This window comes from Thermobia domestica, chromosome 2 (assembly GCF_964235325.1).
Source record: "Thermobia domestica chromosome 2, izTheDome1.hap1.1, whole genome shotgun sequence".
In the NCBI taxonomy this organism is placed as follows: domain Eukaryota; kingdom Metazoa; phylum Arthropoda; class Insecta; order Zygentoma; family Lepismatidae; genus Thermobia; species Thermobia domestica.
The window spans coordinates 60,252,406-60,270,210 of NC_137455.1; positions in this window are offsets into that span (position 1 = coordinate 60,252,406).

The following is a 17,805-nucleotide window of genomic DNA, read 5'->3' on the forward strand; positions in this document are numbered from 1 at the left end:
ATTCTTGTTAGTTAGGTAAATGTCGAATTGCATATTTAGTGTACTTATTTTCATTCTCAATTATTAATTTCAATAATTGAAAATGGTTAGCAGTCAGGCAGGAGGTTTAATTAACTCCTTTAGATCATTCTATGTTTCTTTCATACTTCCCACGAATCTCAAATCAAAGTCATGACTTGTTTTTCGACTTATTTTTTTTATTCATTTCGATTTACTTCAACTCATTCCCACTTACTTCAACTCGTTTCAACTTATTTTAAATCATCCCAATATTTAGTTTTCACCCGAATAAGATATAGGTAGTTATATTCAAATTCCATCAAGCGATCTAATATCTTAATTTCATAAATCTTATAAAGGTCATAGTCAGAACATATCAGCTGATCAACGTAAACTATATGCTTAGCATACGATGTCAATTAATTAGGTATTTTCAAATGCAAGATTGTAATTTAACCAGTTTGGTATGATATGTATATGTAAATTATGAAAGCTCTATATAAAATATAAACAATGCAAGATTGCATCTTGCACTGGTTATAGACATCAATTTCATAGTTTGTTTATGTGTGTCAGGTTAATGATAACAATTCATTCACTACATAGTTCAAGAAAGAAAGCCCAGATGTAATTTACTTAAATTGATTTATTTTTGTGTTAAGGCCTTATGCCTTATTCTGAACATTTGTTGTCATAAAAATCAAGATTCAATGTTAATTTTCGGCCTGCTAATGTTTTTTTTAGAGAAACATTTTTTGTTGTTGTTTTCGTTTGCTCATTAAAACTTTTATTACATTGTTAACCACAAATTCGTAAGCTGTTTCTTTCATAAAGAAGTTGTATCCCTAACCTCAAGCATAACATTGGTTTCCAAGGGATCTGTTAGGCTAATTAGGCAATATAAGCAATTTCTCGATTCTAGTGGGGATTAGACTGATTTTCTGAATTTTTAACTAAAATTTTAAATTCTAGATATTCGTTTATTTTCTGGTATTATTATTATTACTACTACTATCATTCAGTCCTCTTAGAAAGTGAAAGTCAGTCTAGTTCGTCCACACAAACCAAACATTAGAGAAAAATTCTCTTTCAGCGTTGCAGCATGTGAATACAGGATACGTATACGAATAATATCATTCTCAGTTGCTTACACGGTTTTAGAGGGATCTTGTTTCCCTAAAGCCCTGGGACACCGCGGGGAGATAGGATTTCCAAACCGTGAAACTAGTCCTTATCGAGTCACAAACCATTTTAGTTCGGGGAATGGAGACTTTAACGGTGGTGCACAGGGAATAAAGAGTGACAGACGGAATATGAACCCGAAACCCGCCATCTCATTTTTTATTTTTATTATTACAAAATCTGGCGCTACAAACGATCACCACCGGGATCTCTCTTTTTCATTTTTCAAATTTTACAAACAGACAAAGTACCTTTTGACAAGATCTCTTTAAATCCGTAAATTTGGAGGGGGTTAATAATTTTCTCCTCTCAGTTACTGGTTACTTCAAAGACAATGTCCAATGCTACATTATAAAGTGATAAAACTGTGTATTATCTCTCAACAGACACAGTCACTTTGGGCAAGATGCTTTAAAACCGAAAATTTGTTGGGAGGTTATAATTTCCTAGGAAGTGGCATCAATTTATAATGTAATATTTGACATTGTCTTTGAAGTAACCAATAACCGACAGAATCTTCGGATTTAAAGCTATCTTGCCCAAAGTGACTGTCTCAATTAAGAGATACTACAGACTTTTATCAATTTATAATGTAAAATTAGACTTTGTTTTTGAAGTGACCATTAACTGACAGGGGTGGTAATAATTTCCTACCAAATCTTTGGATTTAAAGCCATCCTGCCAAAAGTGACTGTCTCTGTTAAGAGATACTACGGAGTGGTATCAATTTATAATGTAAGATTTGATATATTCTTTGGAGTAACTAATAACCGACAATGGGGTAATAATTTCCGAGGAAAGTATTACTCCCTATCAAATCTTTGGATTTAAAGGCACCTTGCTCAAAGCCACTGTCTCTGGTAAGAGAAACTACGGAATTCTCTCAATTTATAATGCAACATTTGAGTCGAAGTCGGGATTGTCTCGAACAATTCGGAATGGTGGTGAGTAATGTACGAGTTATGGTACCTCTTGTAGGCAAATGAACGACTTACAAATAAATTAAAGAAAGAAAGTGTCTGTCTAATTTTTATCGTGCAATAGAATGGTTACAGAACGAAGCTTAAAAGAGAATGAAAGACTGTGAAGATAATTTTACAATAACAAAATCTGAAAATCATTTTTTCGAATGTAGCAAACAGTGTGTACAATAAAAAATAAATAAAATGTGGTGCAAAATAGCGGCAGAGAAGACGATTAAAATATTTACTTTTAAGGTTTTTGAAGTACTGTTCCGTTTAAGTGCAAAAATTGAAACCAAGGTAATAAATTGTTCCCTTCTATTGCGACATTGTTGGCGAAGAATATCGGAACAAGTTTCAGGAGGTTTTTCTACTGACAATTATTGTATTAAAGAAAGTTTATTAAATATACAGTCGCTCATAGTTATAACGAAAAGCTAGAAATTGTGAGAATGGCAAGACCAACTCCTGACTTAAATTTATCTAAGGATGTGAAAGAAGAACAGTTATTCTTGTTTGTTTGTTTGATAGAAATATCATCCTTGCAGCACCGAGGCTACATGAGATATGGACCGACACGGCAAGGTAGAATCTGGTACATCGTAATGTGCCCAACACTCTTCTACAGAAATTCAATCCGGGACCATGTGCAGCAAGGACGCGCGCGCTAGCGACTAGGCTCGTAGGGAGGACGTGGGCATGACTAGGCTCCAAGCCATGACTCCAAAGAGGGAGAGCTCGTATTATTATTATTATTATTATTATTATTATTATTATTATTATTATTATTATTATTATTATTATTATTATTATTAATGTACATGCGTTATAAAGGATAGTGGTAGCCCAAGCTATGAAACCAGTATACTCCACTGCCATAGGAGACCCTACACCGTCGTCTTACACCAGAATGCAAGTGCAATTGAAGACCTCGGTTCAAGAAGGGGATTGTTCCAATTGCGGATTTGATTCACAATTGAAAAGGAAACTGTTAAAAAAAAACGCAATTTATTTTCATTTAACCTCCAAACATTTTGTAAAGAAATGTGATATTATGGGAGTGAAACATTTCTTTGTAAGAAAAGTTTGGAGGCTAGAGTAAATACGTAGATTTCTAATATCATTTTGATTCAATCCTGAAACAAATGCAAAATTAGAGCTGTCCCCTTCTTGCACTTATGTCTTCAATTTTAGTGTGTACGTCTGCATACACTAAAAAAAAAAAACTATGTGGCGTAAGTAAAAACGTATGTTGCATTTGTAAATCCTAAGTTTTTGTATTTAACGTACACCAAACGTATAACTGAAAACGGATGTTCTAGAATACATTCCTTATAAGTGTTCCATATATCCGTACTTTCGGTATGAAACAATATAGGCGGTCAGGATTTCACATACAGTACAAATGGACGTATATAACATATAGCTGACGATGAAACATGCATATATGTATGTAATATATGGAAGACTGTTAGATGTCACACATCCTGCAACGGTATGATGTAAGATCTAAGGGCAGTGCGTATGTCACATATGGATAGCATATGCTCCATACTGATTTCTGTAGTAAGCAAGAGGATTCCCTTTATTTGTACAATACACCGCTGTCTGGATAACTGATTTTTCCCAGCGTATATTTTCAATTTGTGTTATGCCTATAAGCATCTCGTATGTTCTTTTTTCTAAAGTCTCTACGCTTCAAGCGTTTGTGTCTATCCTGATAATAATCAGTCTGGTGTTAAGATGACAAATAATCCACAAAAGAGATTGGCCGTTACTATGCACCAGAGATGGGCATTTTTGCTAACCCTCACTCACCCTCACTCTCAATTGACTCCCTCACCCTCAGCCACCCTCACCCTCAGTTGGCTCCCTCACAGTCACCCTCAGCCACCCTCACCCTCAGTCGACACCTTCACCCTCATCCTCACTCACCCTCACCCTCAATCGACACTGTCACCCTCACCCTCAGCTACCCTCACCCTCAGTTGACTCCTTCACCCTCACCCTCACTCACCCTCACCCTCAATCGACACCGTCACCCTCACCCTCAGCCACCCTCACCCTCAGTCGACTCCTTCACCCTCACCCTCACTCACCCTCACCCTCAATCCACTCTCTCACCCTCACCCTCAGACACCCTCACCCTCAATCGACTCCATTACCCTCACCCTCAGACACCCTCGCCCTCAATCGACTCCCTTAGCCTAACCCTCAGCCACCCTCACCCTCAATCGTCTCTCTCAGACACGCCCTCAGCCACCCTCACCCTCAATCGATTTCCTCACCCTCAGCCACCCTCACCCTCAATCGACTCCCTCACCCTCAGTCACCCTCACCCTCAATCGACTTCCTCACCCTCAGCTCCCCTCACCCTCAATCAGTTCCCTCACCCTCATCCACCCTCACCCTCAATCGACTTTTTCACCCTCAGCCACCCTCTATCAACTCCCTCACAATAAGTAAGGGTTAATATGACTCATTCAAGTGATTGAAATTTATATTACGTAGATATACGTTATATCTACGGTATAATATTATTTATATTTCATATACTTGTATATATATATAATAAATGGCCATTTTGCACTTGGATCGCTTGCGCTCGGGTTCACCAAGACAAGAAAGAATATCAAAGGGTCGCAGACATTAGCTCACCGGCAATAAGCTCACCGGGCATAAGCTCACCTTTGTTAATGCAGAAGCGGACAAAAGCTCTCCGGACATAAGCTCAACACTAATAATATAATTATATTATAATATTATAAAATAATTAATGCAATAAAGAATACAATAATGATAATTAAATACATTTATAGGTTAACTAATTTAATTGCAAAGGAAAATAAACCTGAATAAAATTTTAAAAAAGCACCTGAAAAATGACACACAGAAAATATGCCAAAAATGAAAACCAGATTTTGAATGTTAACATGAAGTAGATTTTGAATATTAAAATATAAATTGAAAACGGATTTGGACAAACAAAAGAGTACTACTTCCTTTTACTGAAGAAAGTAATCCAACCCCCTCCCCTATGCTGAAACTCTCGGTGCAGGAAATTTTGCAGCACAGAAATATTGGTAAACGAAATTTTGGTGAAAGTGTCTCTCCTTGTTGTTGTTGTTTTTTTTTTTTTTTACTATGGCTGAAATCAACTCATTAATATTTCATTTTCCTTTATAAAAAAATGAAATGAAATCTTTTAAGTTTTACGTCCCACAATTATGCCGGTTAGGCTAAAGAAAACGGATGAATAACGAATGAAATGGTGGAATGAAGAAAGTGGGAGAATCCCGAGGAAAGCCACGCACAAGGTAGTTGTCCACCACAAGGTTTACTTGGCGAGGACTGAGATGTAACCCGGGATCCAAGCACCAGAGGTGAAAACTCTACCACTGAGCTACCGCTCTCCCCCTTTAGAAAAACGTATGATGGGTATGAAGAGGTATTAAAATCTAGATTTTGACTTGTAGTAGACCTAATTCAGTAGAAAATAGAGCTATTAATGCTATATACAGTATCAGTTGTCAGATATCAGAATAAAATAATAAGGATGTTGCAGGGTTTAATGTGTTAAACGTGGGTTGGCTTTGAGGAACTTGTAATAAAATGTAGGCTATATTACTATTTCATGTAGGAGTTATTGGACATCAGAATAAAATATTAAGAGTGATGCAGAGTTCAAGTCTTAAGGCTGTTATTATACTTGCAGACCAATGCTCATCAAATGAATCTTTCTTATTTTATTTATTAAGAACAAAACAACAACTTATTAACCAAAAGAAAATTTTTTTGTTAGTAAATTAGAAAGAGTTTTCTTTGAGTGTTAGGCTGCAAACACGACGACAGCACTAAGAAGCAAGCCCTAATTACATCTGAGTATGATAAATTCGTTAAAAAAAAAAAAGTCACAAACCAGAATCACGAATCCCGTTAGGTAACCAAATTCTATTATGTAAGTATGCATGCCTAATCATGAAAATATTTTAATGCAGTGATGAATTGTCCGACCTATAACATGCACGTAGCCAGGATTTCATGAATGGGGGGGGGGTGTCCGTGACATGAAATGCTGTGGTCATCACACCAGGGGCTCGATCATTCTAAACAATTTTACTGGAACATATATTGGTTTGTTTAGCTAGGATTTCATAACGAGGGGGAGGGGGTGGACATGAAATTCTGAAGGTCCAGGAGCTCGATCAATCTAAACTACTTTACTATTAACATATATTGATTTGTGAGGATATATTGGTAAGTATTTTAATAAACTATGAAGAAATCTCGAGTTAAAAAAAAAACGTATTGAAAAAGATTATACAATATTTACATCCTTCGTCTGTTTATTCAAATATAACAATTTTCCTTTCATTATGACCTTAACTATTATAAAAAGTACATATTCACTATTATAAAAAGTACATACTCAATAATGTCTTGTAAAATACTTTGCAATATCTGCGTTCCTTTTTCTGTAGAATCAAATGTTAACAGAACATTTTTTTCCACATATATTTTTGTTTTTATTATTCTGTCAACTACTGTCTGTTTCAAATGACAGGTTAAAGGAGCAGTAGAAAATTGTTTTTGAAATAACATATTCGATATTGCAAGGGTGCGATGACGAAAAATTGTGATGAAAAAGGTTCACGCTGTTACATAACAGCACTATGCTTTCGGAAGCTTGAAATCTCCCTGACTAGTAGCAGAAATTCTGAGAATTCCGCAACTTTTCTAGAAATTTCGAATTCCCTGACTCATCCAGGATATATCGCTCACCTCGCAACCATGTATTGCAAGTAATACGAATTTCCTCATAAGAAAGAGTAACCAAGAGCTCCCTCTAGTTTCTTTTTTACGCTGATCCTTCTTTTCCTCATTACATTTTCTTTCATCCTTCCCTAATTTTTTTTCCATTTCTGGTCTCGAAGGGGGGGGGGGGTCCCTGCTTCCTTGGCTACGGGCCTGCCTATAAGAAAAATTTGGTTCCAAAATTTCCAGGGCAAAAATTACGCCTACTGTCGCCGATGCTTAACACATTAAACTTGCAATATTCCTATTTTATTCGGGTATCTGATAACTGCTATACAGCATTAGTAGCTCTACTTTCTACTGAATTATTAGGCCTATTTGTAATTGTAGTCAATGTCTAGATTTTAATATCCAGGGTATTTTGTTACAAGTTCCTCAAGGTCTGTCCACGTTTAATACAACGCAACTCCCAAATGTTTTTTTTTCTTTTTTACACCTGATAAATGATATAAGATAGTAGCTCCATTTTCCGCTTAAGAAGTAGCTAACGCCTAAATTTCAATATTCGGTGAATTTTATTAAAAGTCCGTGAAGGGAGCTTATGTTTACTATCGGTGAGCTTTTGTCCGCCCCTGTAATATAAGACTACCGGTCAGCTTATGTCCGACGGGCGGCGGTAATTTTGGCACCGGAAAGTTCGTCACGGTAATTTCGTCACCGGTAATTTTGTCACCAAAATATTATCTCTTATCTCAAATATGATATCTAAAATACGTAAGTATTTATTTAATAATAATAATAATAATAATAATAATAATAATAATAATAATAATAATAATAATAATAATTATTATTATTATTATTATTATTATTATTATTATTATTATTATTATTATTATTATTATTATTATTATTATTATTAAATAAATAGTTACATATTTTAGATATCGTATTTGAGATAAGAAATAAAAGTTTCCAGTAATTCTATCACAGAAATACATATCATATAGGAAATTTTGTCACGGTTATTTTTTCATCTTTCTTGAACTAAGTAGAGGCAAAGTAAGTGACCTAAACAACTTACGTTATTTTAATCAAACTTGGAAAGCAATTCTATTGGTGTTGAACTCTGCAAAATTTAAGTTTCGGGTACTCGACGCAGGAGCAAGCACCAGTACAAGAAAATAGTGTCAGCTTCAGCAAATGTTAAAAGCAAAGGCAACGTGGGGGAAGTAATGGGTTTATATATCACTATTTACGAATATTAAGTTTCGCCAATATCAAAATTTCAGAACAGAAAATTCCAAACAAATATGGGAAGGTATGCCAATCCGTTCATTTTCCCGCAAACTAGACGAAAATTTTCATCGTTCTTGTACCGTTCTCAGAGCCCAAACTCTTGGACCTTCCTCCATGTTAACTGAGTCATGTGTAAAGAGTGATCTTTTTTAGGAGCTATTTCAACTCTGATTAAACATTGGCAAATTGTTATTAGATATATATGTGGAAAACAAATTTATATAAAGGAAGAAAAACATATAAATATTTCTAACAGTTTCCCTTAAATATAGCCTTATGGAACTATTAACAAGTGAAACACGGATGGTGGACGGAAACTTTTCAATGGCACCTTAAAAAATAATCACGCAGGCCCTATGTTATTTGAGGTGAGACTTCCTTTACTAGGTGTATGCCCTAATGCAGAGCAAGACACAAAATTCATATGAAGAACTATTTCGTGCGGTGGTGCATCAGTGCAGTGAATTTAGTGAATACTCGGACCCTGTAACTTTGGTTATGGATTTCGAGATTGCGGAAATGCAGACTGTAAAAGCAACTTTCGGAAACTCAACTCGTGTACAGCATTGCCTTTTTCACCTGACTCGCTCAACGTGGAGAAAGGTCCAAGAGATTGGATTCCAGTACGGTACAAGAGCAATGAAAATTTTCATCTATTATGCGAGAGAAAGAACGGATTGGCATTTCTTCCCGCAGCAGATGTGCATCAGGAATACAAGAGGCTTCGGAGGAAGAGCTGGAACTTCTGGACTATTTTGATAGTACTTAATTCAACAAGTTGAAGAAATGGTTTCAAGTGTGCTGCATCAAGATGCTGTGGGTCAACCACCAAAAAAGAAAACTAGAAGAATTTTTTTTTTTTTTTTAGATTTTGCAGAAACGGCTCCAGTCTTTTTGCATAATGTATAACACTGGAACTAAATGTTTGAAAAATTTTTGCTTGTTGTTTCCTATCATGTTATGAATAGTAGAAAATCAACATGTAAAACCCTTATTGCATTATAACAAGTTATATTTTTTTCTATTTTCTGTTCTGAAATTTTGAAAAATTTAAAATTTGTAAATAGTGATATATAAATCCATTAGCGGCCCATTTTGCCTGTGCTTTTAACATTTGCTGAAGCTGGCATTATGTTATTTTATTATTGTTTGTTCTTTTATTATTGTTTGTTCTTTCATTATTGTTTGTTCTTTTATTATTGTTTGTTCTTGTTATTATTATTTGTATCCGAAACTTCGATTTTCCAGAGTCGAACAACAACTGAATTGTTTTCCAAGTTTGATTAAGATAAGATTAGCTGTTTTGGTCGTTTACTTTGTCTCTACTTAATTCAACAAAGGTGAAAAAATGACCATGACAAAATTTCCTACATTCTAATATTTTGGTGACAAAATTACAGGTGACGAAATTACGAGGTAAAAATTTCCGGTGACGAAATAACCTACCTGCTAATATTTTGGTGACGAAATTACCGGTGATGAAATTACAGTGACGAAAATTCCGGTGGCGAAATTTCCGGTGACAAAAATGTCCGACACCCACATCAAAACTTTATTTAGATCGCGGTAACTCAGTAGTAGAGGGTTCATCTCTTGTGAGTGGGGTATCTGGTTCGATCCCAGCTCGTGCCAAATGGTTTTTGTGGTTGACAAACACTGTATGCGTGAGTTTTCTCGGATTGCCCCATTTCCTCCTATTACTTTTTCATTTTATCACTTTGTTCATTATCATCAGCGCCGTCTTTTGTATCTAGCCTACACAGTACACACTCTATAAAGTATAAAATTCGAAGATTTAATTTTCTTTTTTTCAGAAAAAGGAATGCAACAAGACTAAGTACCATATGTAATTTTTATACTTGTAAATGTCCAATATTCTGTATTTTCCTCCTGGAGATGTATTTTGGCGGACAATCTTCGCAAGAAATACTCGAAGTTTACATAGAAAAAAAACCGGGAGTAGGTGGTTTTAGTCTCTCTTCCGGAGGTTACTTTGCACCGGCCCAAAATAATCCCTTAGATAGGAAATTATTACTACTGGCATCTCCTTTCTTCTAAATTTTGGTAAATAAAAAAAAAGAAAGAAAGAAAGAAAGAAAGAAATCCTACTATTTGGGTGGGCTTCAGCCTGAAAACTCCAAACCCCGTAAATCTTCCAATGATTACGGTTGAGATTATATTCTTGGACATAAAGAGCAACCAAGGAAAATAAGTTCACGGGGATTTTTTTTTCATTCCTCAGTTGACATTCTTGTGGGATATATGGTAAACTATCAGAATGTGGTTCCTGTGCCGGTACTAGAAAATACATACTTTTCTTTATAAATATCGATAATTCATAGAAAGTACTGATACCAGCACCAAATTCTAATATCAATATTTGTAGATTGCGTGCAATTTTGTGTAGGAAGTGAAATGTATAAATATTGAAGGGAAAACATTGCAAAAAAATATTATGTTTGTATGTTTTAAGTTTTTCTTTTCTTTTCTTTTCTTTTTTCTTTTTTTCTTTTTTTGTTTGTATGTGTTGCAAAGTATCCTCACCTATAGGGTTACTTTGCACCAAAGTTTATATTCCAATAATCACGGTCATACTGAATGTTTACTAATGCACTTGCATGAATGTTTTCCTTATATATCTAACTATTATATGTTTAAAATACAATGTTTTAAATCTTTACGTTTATAAGTTACATGCGATTTTCTTTAAAATTCCTTACACCTGGTGCAAAGTATCCAAGTCTTACGGTGCTGGATGATCTGTTTTAACCCTTTGGGGATCCTATGGTACAGTTTTGTACCATACGCGTTTTTCATGGTACATTGCGTTATTTCTCTTCTATTTAGCTTTTTCGTCCGGTTTTTTTTTTTTTTTTTTTTTTTTTTTTTTTTTTTTTTTTTTTGCTTTCCAAGTCCAGAGGCCTTGTAGAAGACATTACGTATGGCTTCAGACCGTCCTGCGTCCAGACATAGGAGGTGATGACGTCATAAGTCAAAAATTTCTTTTCTCATTTTCTAAGCCTATGTTCAATATTTTTGGGCGGGCTTATTTTTCTACGTAGAAGATTGAAATTTTGCACAAACATTCAGTCCACCGAGTAGTATTTACCAGATTTTTTGTTCCGATGTCAGTGCTAAAACAGGGGGGGAACCAGAGGGGCAAAGGGGTGAAAAAGGGATATTTTTACCCCCAAAATCACGTTTCTCGTCATTTTCCCGCCTCACATACATGATGGGGACACATGAGTCATACCGTCTCAAAGGCACTTCCATTCTGAAGAGAATGACGGTCGAATCATTGTCCTAGGGTAATTAGGGACGTCTCAGGGATTTTTTGAAAAATATACTTCTATATAGGGAAAAATGGGACATGGTGGGTATATATATATTTTTTTTGGCGGGCTTACTTTTGCACCTAGAAGATTGAAATTTTGCACAAACATTCAGTCGACGGAGTAGTATTTACCAGATTTTTTGTTCAGATGTCAGTGCTAAAACAGGGGGGAACCAGAGGGGCAAAGGGGTGAAAAAAGGGATATTTTTACCCCCAAAATCCCGTTTCTCGTCATTTTCCCGCCTCACATACATGATGGAGACACGTGAGTCATACCGTCTGAAAGGCAGTTCCATTCTGAAGAGAATGACGGTCGAATTATTATTCTAGGGTAATTAGGGACGTCTCAGTGAATTTTTTTTCAAAATATACTTCCGTATATGGTAACATGGGGAAATTTCTGAGTTTTTTTTTCTCTGGCGGGCTTATTTTTACACCTAGAAGATTGAAATTGTGCACAAACATTCAGTCCACCGAGTAGTATTTAACAGATTTTCTTTCAGATTTCTGCGTTAAAACAGGGGGGTCCAGAGGGCCTAAAAGTTGAAAAAAGGGAAATTTAGACCAAAAAATCCCTTTTTCTGCAATTTCCCGCCTTAGATACATGATGGAGACATGTGAATGGTACCGCCTGAAGGGCAGTTCTATTCAGAAGAGAATATGGGCGACACATGACCCTAGGGTAATTAGGGATGTCTCAGGAATTTTTTTTTCCCTGAGATCATAGTGTTTTGTGGTAATTTGGAGCATGGTGGGAAATTTTGATAAAATTTCTCCCTCCCTTACTATTCAAGATAGAAACTTGAAATTTGGCACACACATTCAGTATACTAAGTACTATTTCTCAGATTTTTTTTTAGATGACTAGGTTGACACAGGGGGGTCCAGGGGGGCCAAAGTTCGAGGAAAATAATTTCCCTCCGAAACTTTCACTTTGACATTTTTTCCCGCTTCTGGTATATGGTATGAGCATGCAAGTGGTACCATTTGAAAGCCAGCTCTATTCTGAAGAGAATGAGGTACGAACCATGATCTTAGGATAAATAGTGACGATATAGTAGCTGCTTGACTGGAAGTCTAAAAAATAGCCCAAAAAGCCAGGATCCGGAAAGGGTTAAACAATATCACCCACTCATGAAGCGTAAGCATTTCTTGGAAAAGCCGTTTGAATGAACATTCACTTTATGGTACCAGAAGAAAAGCTTTTCTCTGCAGCTATAACGCCTACAGGTAATATATGACTGGAACCCAGGACGGGCTTCTGGGAGGGTGGCAATGAAACATTTCTCCGATTCCGCAAAATGTTGTCGCCAGTGGGGAGGGACGAATAACCCTTCGTCCTGTAATGACGCAGAAATTTCTTTGAATTTAGTGCAGGTGTCTTCTGTGATGCGTAAAAGTAATAACTTCTACACAAAAGTGACATTTCTCTTCAAACTTTAAAAAGTGGGTAAAAGATTTTTCCACATAGGAAATATATACCACATAGACCTATTACAAAGGGTATTTTTGCTGGAAATTGTAACGAAATTCACTAAACTAATTTCGTGCAAATAATTAACTCAATTCCTTATATAAATCTTATATATCTCCTTATATGTTAATAATTATAAGAAACAATATGTTAAAAGTTACTGTCGAAAACAACGCTTTCTGAACCTCGTCACCATTATCACTCCTATAATTTGCATTACGAGACGAGAATTTTTTCGAGTCTTGTGAGCAACACTAATTCACCCAAAGCTTAGATTTCAAACATCATTTCAGTGCTAAACGATCCGTATATAAAACCTATAAATTATAAAAGTAATTATACGACCACAATGAAGAGTAACGCATTTATGAACGTTTCAAGATACTCAAATCATTACACAATATACTCCAATAAGTAATATGGTTTAAATGTTGTTAGATTATACCCTTCTTAGATTTCCCGTGACGTAGAAGGAATCTGAGAACTTCTAAATGAGGGAATACATTTTGTACATAAATTTACAGATCGAGACAGGAAGTGAGTCCTTGAGAATCGAGACAAGACAAGACGAGACTTCTACAAAATTTACGAAACGAAATCGAAAGATATAAAGGAATCTCTATTCAAATTTTATCTGAACATATTCATGGTAATATTAAGCGTGGATTAGCCAATGATTTCAGTAAATAGTAGTGGGCGTGGGGGATGACTACGAGTTCTTACTCATCGGTTTTTAATTTAGAAACCGGTAGCGCATTCAAAACTATGGAACTCATATTTTTCTTTGTAATTCCAGCCTCTTTATCTACATGGTGGTGTATCAGAGCGGAATAAGTTTGTTAGTTCTTCCTTTATGTTTCCTGAACTCCTAGTGCTACTAACGTCAGTGTTTCTTCCAGTGTTCCAGAAAGAACTTCGCGGGTGGGTTGGGACAAAGTCCCCGGAACTAAGATAAATTATAAATTGCGATCATATGTTACTTTTGTGAACGTTGTTTTAGGAAATAGTGTCCCAGTGTAGCCCTTAACATTTTGATGTTGCCCCCTCCAAATTCTCTTGAAGAAAGACTGATCCTACTAAAATAGGATATTTATATCATACTCAATGTCTTGTACATTCACAGATAAATTAAATATTTCACATTTGCACACTCACTTTTATCCAAAAGTTTGAATTATTTTTTTTTCCTCGATGTTAACTTGTTTACGGTAGATTAGGCTTTAAGATTCCTAATCAACAGCACGGTGAAAGTTAGGTATTTTTAAAAATTATTCCTCATCACATGAGGGAAAATCTCAAAGAAGGCAGCTGGTATTAAACATGGTTATTTTCTTCAAATTTCCTAAATACTGATTAGATTCTGACTTCCATCATGCCTACTACACAAAACTCGATGAAGTTACTGGTATGAAGCCATATCTCCTTTTTTGTACTGAAAAATAGTATTTTCGAGCATCCTCTTTTTCGGAAATCAGAAACATGTTATATTTATCATTAAATGCCACAGCAGTAGATAGGAAAACTCTTTCCAAATTGGGTGGGGGCGGTGGCTCAGTGGTAGATCATTCACTTCCGGTGCTTGGGGTCCCTGACTCGAACCCAGCTCGCGACGTGTGGACTTTGTGGTGGACAAACACCGTGCTCGTGGGTTTTCTCGGGGTTTTCCCGTTTCCTCCCACTTTCTTCATCCCACCATTTCATTCATTTCTTATCATCACCGTCTTTTTTAGCCTAACCGGCATATCCGGTGGACGTAAAAGTCAAAGATTTTCTTTCCAAATTAGGTGCTTTGACCCGGTAAGGGGCGTCACTTCAAACTATCGTTTTCCTCATCGAGACTCATAGTTCAATCTGGAGTAGAAACTTATTTTAGGATTTAGTTTCCATTATTTTCACTCGAAAGATGAAGATGATTATGTAGAAAATTATAAGTACCGGTACTTCTTGTTCATTATCGTATTAAGTTTATCTAATCTCTTCTTCCTTATAACATTCAATGTATTTTTTCTTAAGAGAAAAGTAAAATATCAAACTTAAATATTTAATAATAAATTTATAAGAACTAGCAAAGCTTCTAAGTAATACAAACTTATCTTCAAGCTAAATTGTTTCCTTGTTCAGAAGAAGTGGTGTGATCACCAGTGGGAAGTCATCTGATTCACATTATAAATTAATATTGGTTCTCCATTCATAAACCTCGTTCAACTTAATCAACTAAGCTTTATTAAGCTCAACGAATGTATCTTATGCATCCACTGTAAACGTTTATTCACAGATATTTCTCTCGAAAATGGTTTGAATTATATGGAACACATTTAGTGCGATCACAATTATTGTGCATTTCGCTTCAAAATTAAGGGGACAGACTACTAAATATTTTTGAAAAGCTAACAATTTTTCTTTTGCCTGTTTTTCATAAGTGAAAAGAGATAATGAAATGTAACTTACCACAATAATGGGAGCAGGAAAATTCGGTGTAGGAAATTTCGGTGTAGGAAAATTCGGTGTAAGAAAACTCGGTGTAGGAAAATTCGGTGTACAGAAAATTCGGTGTACGGAAAACTCGGTGTGGGGAATGTTCGGTGTAAAGAAAGATTCGTTGTAGTAGACAGTAGTATTTATTAAAATCTTAACTTTGAGCATAAATGAGCGTATTAGTTTTAAGTTCAAACTTTGTGTAGAACGTACTTTTACTGTCTGCTATACCAAATTTTGAAAAATTGTGATCGTGAAATAATTTGAATTCTAGATTTCGACGGATTTTAGCATTTCATGGCCCTTACATGACGAGAAATTTGTTTATTGATGTCCGTTTGTGTGATTTAGCGAAGCGATCATCGATACCAATCGACATTTCATTTAAAACTTAAGTTTTTATGCTGTTTTGGAGGATGTCTCCTAGAATTTTATATTTCAAAAAAAAAAAAAAAAAAAAAGTAGGTTACTAGACGGGTAAAGTTGAAAATTGTAGATTTTTCAAAAATGTTCTGACGATTTTATGTATATTTTATAAATAAATATTTAAATTTAAATTCTTCAAAAACGACATAGTTTATTTATGTTACTCAAAGGTGTAAAAATAAATGCCTCAACTAAAGTATCTACGCCTGATTGGAGGAGAAGTCAATAAGGAGTCAATAGGGTTGCAGTACTTGTTTACCTTAAGGCAAACAAACTAAAGTGTCTGATTGGAGGAGAATTAAACTATTTGTACAAATATTATATGATAAAACCATCCTGCTTTATATTGCCCTTTCCACTAAGACTTTTTTGATCAATATATTTTTGCATCTTACATATGTATATGCAGAATGATACTCCCGGATTCATTGGGCTCTAGAATTTCCAACTAAAGTCCGGTTTTCATGCGGTTTGTTGCAAATTATCAAGGGAGAATGGGAGGTTTATGGGACTATGTTTACTGGTTTAAATTCATCCGGGGTAATATCGAGCAGGCCGCAAGAAAAATAGCAAATATTCGCCATTGTACGTTACAGTTCGAATGAGATATTGGATATTTGAAGCGAAATTGAAGAATACAAATTAAGTGTTAGTGAGAATACAAATTAAGTGTTAGTGAAATGAAATGAAATCTTTAAGTTTTATGTCCAAGAACATCCGCCAGCGGTGTCCGATGCTTCCCTGCCTTACTCAGAAGAGATCCTGTTTCCTGCAATTTATTCACTAGCGACCATATTATGTTCCTGTTTGGGGCAGAACGTGAGGCAAAGTTGCGTGTGGCTGCCCTTTGCGTAGCAACAACAGATCCCGGCCTCTAAAATCTTTTTAACAATAAAATCACGTTGCTCCAAAGAGTACATGATTGTAACTGCGTCCTGATCATATTGGTACAGTAGCACAGCATAATTCTCAATACGAAGGCCCAGTTTCCTGTTTCTTATTGACCGTCGCGAGGTTACCATCTAACGAAGAAACTCAAATCTCCATACCGCACCTCACCTAATTCCAATTCGGTACAGTGGCGAATATTTGCTGCTTTTCTAGAGGCGCGGCCTATATTACCCCAAATGAATGTAAACCAGTAAGCATAGTTCCATAAATCTTCCAACGTTCCTTGATCATTTGCCACAAACCGCATGAAAATCGGACTTCAGTTAGAAAATCTAGACCCCCAAATGAAATCCGTGAGTTTTAAAAGAATCACCTTGTATATGTTCTATGATGTACTATATAGGAAAGGTGTTTTTAGTTGTTCCTATAACTATTCTCTGAACTTATAGTTGTAATTGTTTTATTTCTGACAAAAAGTGTCAGCTTCATTGTGTGATGAAAAGTAGTTTATAGTAATACCCCGCAAAAGACATGCAAGAGGTATTGGACTCAAGGCAGAAAAATAAATTTGCTTTTCTTGAAATAGGTAATAACATTTTATTCGTTACATTATATGGTTTTCGTTTTCACAATATGAAATGTCGTAAATTATTGTAAGTAGTTATTATTAGTAAATTATTACACCGAATCTACCGTACACCAAAATTTCCCCACACCGAATTTTCCGTACACCGAATTTTCTGTACACCGAATTTTCCTACACCGAGTTTTCTTACACCGAATTTTCTTACACCGAATTTTCCTACACCGAATTTTCCTAGACCCCACAATAATAGATAATGTTATTCTACACCCGAGAACACGAATTGGAAGAATTATCAGTGTTGCCATCCATAGAAATTACTACATGTCGGGAATTTGAATTACGCAAAAATCTAGGTTAAGGCAGCGACTAAAAAAATGAACTCAATGGTAGTTGATTACTTATCATGTTGTCTTAGTTCTTT